This window comes from Pteronotus mesoamericanus, unplaced genomic scaffold (assembly GCF_021234165.1).
Source record: "Pteronotus mesoamericanus isolate MK-2021 breed Mesoamerican mustached bat unplaced genomic scaffold, CSHL_Meso_final scaffold_125, whole genome shotgun sequence".
Lineage (NCBI taxonomy): Eukaryota > Metazoa > Chordata > Mammalia > Chiroptera > Mormoopidae > Pteronotus > Pteronotus mesoamericanus.
In genome coordinates, this window is record NW_026555304.1 from 1,386,529 (window position 1) to 1,394,761 (window position 8,233).

Here is an 8,233-nt window from a genome sequence, read left to right on the forward strand (position 1 = left end):
ACCACTGAGGTTTGGGGATTTGCCTTGTTGGAAGTTAGTATTAATTTCCCAGACTAGCACATATATGCTGCTATAAACCCAACAAAAACTAAGAACACTTTTACATCAAGATTTCTAGACTTTTGGATGATGACTTTCTGCTTAGGGAAGGTATATATAAATTTGTGGGGTTTTTTAAAGGGAGGGCAATACATTTTCTCCATTGTGAAATCAACATCTAAGTTAGAGAAATCTGCCATTTGTGAATTAATATATTTGTAAGATGTAAAGAAAAAAAATGAGGCATAGTCTGAAAGTGTGGGTTTGGAACAAGTTTAAATGGCAGTGATTCCATGAGTGTGTTATAGTCAATTCATTACCCACAGAGTATTAAAATGTACCCACGATTAAATATAAATGTTATATGTGCTATTTATGCTCATGAATCTACAAAATGCTGGGTGTTGCATGACATGCTAATAGACTTTATTTGAGCAAATCTTGATTTTGACAGTTTCAGTTCTATGTTGGGAGACAACATAGGAAAAGGCAAGAGTTGAGATATATAAATGTTACTCTGTTCTTAGCTCCTTTCCACCCACCCTACCCAGATGTCTATTACCACAGGGATATAGACATATTTCATGGAGGAAGTAAAAGGAATTCCTCACTCAATGTGTCATCAGAACTGCTCTGTAATTGACCTTTTTAAAAAGTAAGTTTATTGGGGTGACATTGGTACATTATATGTTTCAAGAGTATATTTCTATAATATATTACCTGCATATTGCATTGTGTGTCTACCAGCCAAAGTCTAGTCTCCTCTGTCACATCTGACTGGCTTTACCCTTTTCTTCCTCCCCCTTTCACTCCAGTAACCACCACACTGTTTGTGTCTGAGTGTGTTTGTTTTTTCATTTGTTGCTTTTAGTTTTGTATCCCACACATGAGTGAAATCACATGATTCTTGTCCTTATCCATTTGACTTATTTCACTTTGTTTAAAAAAAATTTTTGTATTGTTGTTCAAGTACACTTGTCTCCATTTTCCTATGCCTCACCCACAACCACCTCCTACCCTAAATTCTACAATGCCTTTGGCTCTGTCCTTGGGTCCTTTATATATTTGTTCCTTGATGGGCCTTTCCCTGTTCCTCCCATTATCGGCCTCCTTCACCTTCTGTTTACTGTCAGTTTGTTCTTTATTTCAATGTCTCCAGTTACATTTTGGTTGCTTGTTTTGTTGATTAGTTTCCACTTAGAGGTGAGATCATATGGTATCTGTTTTTCACCGCCTGGGTTCTTCACTTTGGCTTCTTCACTTAGCATAATGCTCTCCAGTTATATAGATGCTTTGCCAAAGGGTAGAGGCTCCTACTTTCTTCCTGCTGCATGGTATTTCATTGTGTAAATGTACCATAGTTTTTTAATCAACTCATTTTTTAAAAGATTTTATTTATTTTGTTTTAGAGACAGAGGAAGGCAGGAAGAAAGAGAGAGAGAAATATCAATCTGCAGTTGCTTCTCATGCACCCCCAGCTGGGGACTGGGCCCGCAACCCAGGCATGTGCCCTGACTGGGAACAGAACCAGTGACCCCTCGGTTCGCAGGCTGACACTCAATACACTGAGCCACACCATCCATGGCGTGGTCCACTCATTTACTGATGGGCACTTAGGTTGCTTCCAGCACTTGGCTATTGTAAATTCTGCTGCCATGAACACTGGGGTGCATAGGTGCCTTTGAATTAGTGTTTCAGGATTCTTAGGGTATAATTGCAGCAGTGGAATTGCTGAGTCAAAAGGCAGTTCCATTTTTGGCTTTTTGAAGAAATTCCACACTATTTTCCACAGTGGCTGCACCAGTCCACATTCCCACCAACATTGTACTAGGGTTCCCTTTTCTCCACAACCTCACCAGTACTTGTTTGTTGAATTGGTTATGATGGCCATTCTGACCTGTGTGAGGCCATTCTCATTGTGGTTTTAATTTGCATCTATCTGATGGATCCTGAGGCTGAGCATCCTTTCATAAGCCTCTGGGCCACTTGTATGTGGTTTTAATTTGCATTTGTCTTATGGATCCTGATGCTGAGCATCCTTTCATAAGCCTCTGGGCCCCTTGTATGTCCTCCTTGGAGAAGTGTCTGTTCAGGCCCTTTGCTCGGTTAATTGGATTGTTTGTCTTCCTGGGGTGGAGATGTGTGAGTTATTTATATATTTTGGAGATCAAACCCCTGTCTGAGATATCATTGGCAAATATCTTTTCCCAAATTGTTGGCTCCCTTTTCATTTTGCTGATGTTTTCTTTCGCCATGCAGAAGCTTTTTATTTTGATGAGGTCCCATTTGTTTATTCTTTCTTTTATGTCCCTTGCTCTAGGGGACATATCAGTGAAAATCTTGCTGTGTGGGATATGTGAAATTTTCCTACCTATGTTCTCCTCTAGGCCTTTTCTGGTGTTGTGGCTTATATTTCAGCCTTTTACCCATCTTGAGTTTATTTTTGTATATGGTGTAAGTTGGTGGTCTAGTTTCATTTATTTTCCACGTAGCCTTTCAGATCTCCCAACACCATTTTTTGAATAGGATATTTTTACTCCATTTTTGCTCCTGCACCTTTATCAAATATTAATCAACTACAAAGGCGTTGGTTCATTTCTGGGATCTCTATTCTGTTCCATTGATCTACATGTCTGTTCTTATGCCAATACCAGACTCTTGATTATAGTGGTCTTGTAATATAGTTTGATATCAGGTATTGTGATCCCTCCTAGTTTGTTCTTTTTTCTAAAAGTGCTGTAGCTAGTTGGAGTCATTTATGGTTCCATATACATTTTTAAAGTATATTTTTATCAATTATGCTATTTTAGTTCCCTTATTCCCTTCTGCCCAGTACCCCTCATTCCACCAGCATTCCCCCCACTTAGTTCAGTTCATGTCCATGGGTTGTATATGTAAGTTCTTTGGTTTCTCCTTTTCCTATATTATTCTTAACCTTCTCCTATTTTATACCTATCAATTATGCTTCTTATTCCCTGTACTTTTCTCATCTGTTCTCCTCTCCCCTTCACTACTGATAATCCTCCATGTGATCTCCATTTCTGTGATTCTTGTTCCTGTTCTAGCTGTTTGCTTAGTTTGTTTTTGTTTTGTTTTTAGGTTCAATTGTTGATAGTTGTGAGTTTGTTGTCATTTTCCTGTTCATAGTTTTGATCTTCTTCTTTTCTTAGATAAGTCCTTTTAGCATTTCATGTAATAATGGCTTGGTGATGGTGAACTCCTTCAACTTTATCTTATCTGGGAAGCACTTTATGTGCCCCTCCATTCTCAATAATAGTTTTGCTGGATAGAGAGACCTTGGATGTAGGTCCTTGCCTTTCATGACTTTGAGTACTTCTTTCCAGCCCCTTCTTGCCTGCAAGGTTGCTTTTGAGAAATCAGCTGATAGTCTTATGAGAACTCCTTTGTAGTTAACTCTCTCATTTTCTCCTGCCACTTTTAAGATTTGTGCCTTATTTTATTTAATCTTGGGTAATGTAATTATGATGTGCCTTGGTGTGTGCTTCTTTGGGTCCAAGTTCTTTGGGACTCTCTAAGCTTTCTGGAATTCCTGAGAGTCTATTTCCTTCATCAGATTGGGGAAGTTCTCCTTCATTATTTTTTCAAATAAGTTTTCAGTTTCTTGCTCTTCCTCTCCTCCTTCTGGCATCCCCATGATTCTGATGTTGGGATGTCTAAAGTAGTTCCAGAAGTTCCTAAGTCTCTACTCTTTTTTTTTGAATTCTTGTTTTTTCATTTTGTTCTGGTTGAATGTTTATCATTTCCTTCTGCTCCAAATCATTGACTTCTGTCCTGGTTTCCTTCCCTTCACTGTTGGTTCCCTGTATATTTTTCTTTATTCCACTTTGCATAGCCCTCACTTTTTCCTCTATTTTGTTACCATACTCAACCATTTCGGTGAACATCCTGACTATCAGTGTTTTGAACTCTGCATCTGGTAGATTGGCTATCTCTGTATCTCTTAGTTGTATTTTTTCTGGAGTTTTGATCTTTCATTTGGACCATATTTCTTTATCTTGGCACTCCTGTTATGGTATAAAGGGCAGATCCTTAGGTATTCACCAGGGCAGGGCAACCCAAGTAGCTGCATTGTGGTGCCGTGTGTAGGGGAGAGTTCAGAGAAGAAACAATACAGGTTGTTCAGCTTTTGATCCTCTTTCAGTCACTTCCTGCACTACCCAGGAGCTAACTAAGCCCTTCTGGTGCTGATTCCCTGGTGGGTGGGTGTGTGTACTTTTTAGGCCCTGTAGGTCTCTCTGATGAACTCTATTATGAGGCTGGGAGATTTTCTTGCTGCCGTTGCAACCCCCGCAAATTTTTACACCCAGGGGTTTTGAGGCTTTCTTTTTCTGTGTTAGAACCCTGGGTTGTGTGGTCTGTCTTGCTCCCCAGTTGTTCCTCCCAGTTTATCTATACGCAAGTGTGGGATGGCCCAGTCCACCAGTCACCACCTCCCCCATCTGGTCCTCCTGCCTTCACTTTGCCATGGGTCCTCTCTGCCATGGCTGCCTGTCTCTGCCCCCTTATCAGTGTGGATGAATGTTTCTTCTTTAACTCGTTGCTTGTTGGACTACTATACAGTTCAATTTTTTGGCAGTTTTGGTTGTTTTTTGTTTTTAAATTTGTTGTCCTTCTTTTGGTTGTACAAGGAGACAGAGTGTGTCTACCTACTCCTCCAGCCTGGTGGGAAGTCAAAAATATAATTTTTTGAATAGTATGTTCTATATCTGTGAAATATATCACTGGTATTTTAATAGGGGTTGAGTTGAATCTACTAACTGCTTTGGGTGGTATGGGCATTTTGATGATGATGTTAAATCTTGCAATCCATGAATATGGTGTATGCTTCCATTTCTTTATGTCTTCCTTAATTTCTTTCTTCAGTGTTGTGTAGTTTTCTGAGTACAGGTCTTTTACCTCTTTGGTTAAGTTTATTCCTAGGTACTTTATTTTTCTTGTTGTTATCACAAATGGGATCTTTCCCCCCTGATTTCTGCTTCTGATATTTCATTTTTTTTGCTGTACAAAAATGCCTTCAATTTCTGAATATTGACTTTGTATTCTGCTCTTTTGCAAAATTCCCTTTTTAAGTTGAGTAGTTTTTTGGTAGAGACTATAGGGTTTTCTATGTACACTATCATGTCAACTACAAACAACCACAGTTTTACTTCCTCCTTTTCAATTTGATGACATTTATTTCTTTTTCTTGATTGATCACTGTGGCTAGGACTTCCAATAGTATCTGGAATAGAAGTGGTGAAAGCAGATACCCTTGTCTTGTTCCTGATCTTAGTGGGAAAGTTTTAGTTTTTGCCCATTGAGTATGATGTTGGCTGTAGGTTTTTCGTATATGGCCTTCATTATGTTGAGGTATGCTCCCTCTACCCCCATTTTACTAGCGCTTTTTATCATAAATGGGTGCTGTACCTTATCAAATGCTTTTTCTGCTTCTATTGATATGACCATGTGATTTGTATCTTTTCTTTTGTTTACATGATGTATTACATTTATTTATTTGTTAATATTGTATCATTGTTACATCCCTGGGATGAATCCCACTTGATCACAGTGTATGATCTTTTTAATGTATTGCTGGATGCAGTTTGCCAATATTTTGTTGAGAATTTTAGCATCTATGTTCATCAGCGATATTGGCCAGTAGTTTTCTTCATTTGTAGTGTCTCTATCTGGTTTTGGGATTAGGGTGATGCTGGCCTCATAAAAAAGTCTGGGAGTCTTCCCTCTTTTTTGGTTATTTGGAATAGTCTGAGAAGGACAGGGGTTAACTCTTCCTTAAATGTTTTGTAAAATTCTCTCTCGAAACCATCAGGTCCAGGGCTTTTGTGTGCCAGGAATTTTTTGATTACTGCTTCAGTTTCACCAACGGTTATTGGTCTGCTTAGGCTTTCTGCTTCTTCTTGATTCAGTTGTGGGAGATTATATTTTTCTAGAAATTTTTCCATTTCATAGAGGTTTTCAAATTTCTTGGCATATAGTTGTTTGTAGTAATGTCTTGCAATCCTTTGTATTTCTGTGGTATCAGTTGTTATTTCTCCTCTTTCATTTCTGATTTTATTTATTTGGCCTCTCTCTTTTTCTCTTGATGAATCTGCTTAAAATCTTGTCTATCTTGTTTATCTTTTCAAAGAACAAGCTCCTGGATTTATTGATCTTTTCAATTGTTCTTTTAGCCTCTGTGTTTTTTAATTCTACTCCAATCTTGGTCATTTCCTTCTTTCTACTCACTCTGGACTTTGTTTGTTTTTGTTCTTCCAGTTCTTGTAGATCTAAGGTTAAGTTGTTTTGACTATTTCATTTACCTGATACTGGCAAGATTCATCCATGTTGTTACAAATGAAAAATTTTATGTTTTCTTATGACTGAGTAGTATTCCATGGTGCATATGTTCACTTTTTATCCAATCATTTATTGAAAGATGCTTACATTGCTTTGATGTCATGGCCACTGTGAATAAGGCTGAAGTGAACATAGAGGTGCATATATCTTTACAAATAAATGTTCTCAAAATTTTGGGTAGATTCTCAGAAGAGGAGTTGTTGGGTCATATGCTAGCTTCCTTCTTTATTTTTGAGGAAACTCCATGCTGCTTTTCAGCATATTTGAGAGTGTAGAGACTGCAGTAACAGGACATTGAGGTATGAGGATGACACTCAACCAAGCTCCACACAATAAGTTGACAGTCTATGTCACAAAACCCAAAATATGTGCAGTCACAGCCTGGTCTCAGGTGAGCATCCTGCAGCTTCCCAGCTTCTTTCAAAAACTTAGTGTGCAAAGATGTGTGAATACAGAATTGAGGAGTTAACAGGTGGATGATTTAAAATATTCACATTGTATCAAACACACAAAAGGGATATAATGGACTAAAAGGAGAAACATTTTGTGGGAATGTTGAAATTAAAACAGTGACTTCAGTGAAGTCATTTTTTAGCTTGTTCTCAGTCCACTTTAAGGTCTGTGGTGAGACCTCTCGGTCTGTCCATTCCTGTTCTTTGTTGTTGGGGGTCTTTGATGGCAGTCTGTGAGAAGCTCTGAGTGTGTAGAAGGTCTCAGATAGCCCCACACCCACATTTATCTAGGTGACTTTGTCTCTGTCCTGTATACGGCTTTAGGAGGAGAAATTTGATATTTAAAATATTCCACAGATTTACTTGTAAGAGCTCTTAAGACACCTGTTGAATATTTAAAAGTAAAGTAGTTTTCATGGACGTTATAAAGTGATCATTGCACTTGGCCCTGCATGTTCAAGGTCTGACGAAAAGGTCAGTTTATTTGGAATGAAGATGCTTTTTGTATGTGAATTTATTTCAGCCTTTGGAAGTGTGTTTCTAGGAGTGGGTTTTCTGTAAGGAACTTTGGTATGTGTAGGGTTTGAGGTCTGGACTACATATTGGGAAACACTGGTGTGCAGGCTGCTTTTCTGGGAAGCTGATTTGCCCAATCTGAGGAGCCAGAGTCTTCGCAAAGGTCTTTTCTATGTTCTCTGTGGTCCAGTGCCAGGCCTCTGGGGATCCTGGTGGCAGCAGCTTCCTGGCACACAGGGGTAGGAGGTAAAGGAGAGCATAGGGTGCCTCTGATTCCATTTTGGAGTCTCAAAGCATGCCCTCAAGCTGTTGAACATTGTACTATCAACACCTTAATATAACAATTAACAATTTACGAAGTACTTTTAAACTGCACAGGAGTTATAAGGATTCTTTAATATTAAGAGTACTAAGACTATCAAGGACACTTACAGTCTCAGACTGGAAATGAAGACAGTGAGGCCTGGAGGAGGATGGTGGCTGGCCAACACTTTATTTTCTTCTTTTTTAAAAAATTTTAAATCATGTTCATTCTGTTACAGTTGTCTTAATTTTTACCCCTTTGCTTCCCTCTACCATCCCACCCCCACCCCCTGATCCCACAATCAATTCCCACTCTATTGTCCATGTCCATGGGTCTAGTCGCTTCCCCTTCTTTCTACAATTGTCCTCTTTCTCCATCCACTCTGGTCACATTCAGTCTGCTCCATGTTTCCATGTCTGTGATTTATTTCTTTCATGAGTTTATTTTGTTAAATAGACTCCACTTATAGGTGAGGTCATATGATATTTGTCTTTCATGGACTGGCTTATTTCACTTAGCTCAACATTCTCCAGTTCCACAATGTTGTTGCAAAAGGTAGGAGTTC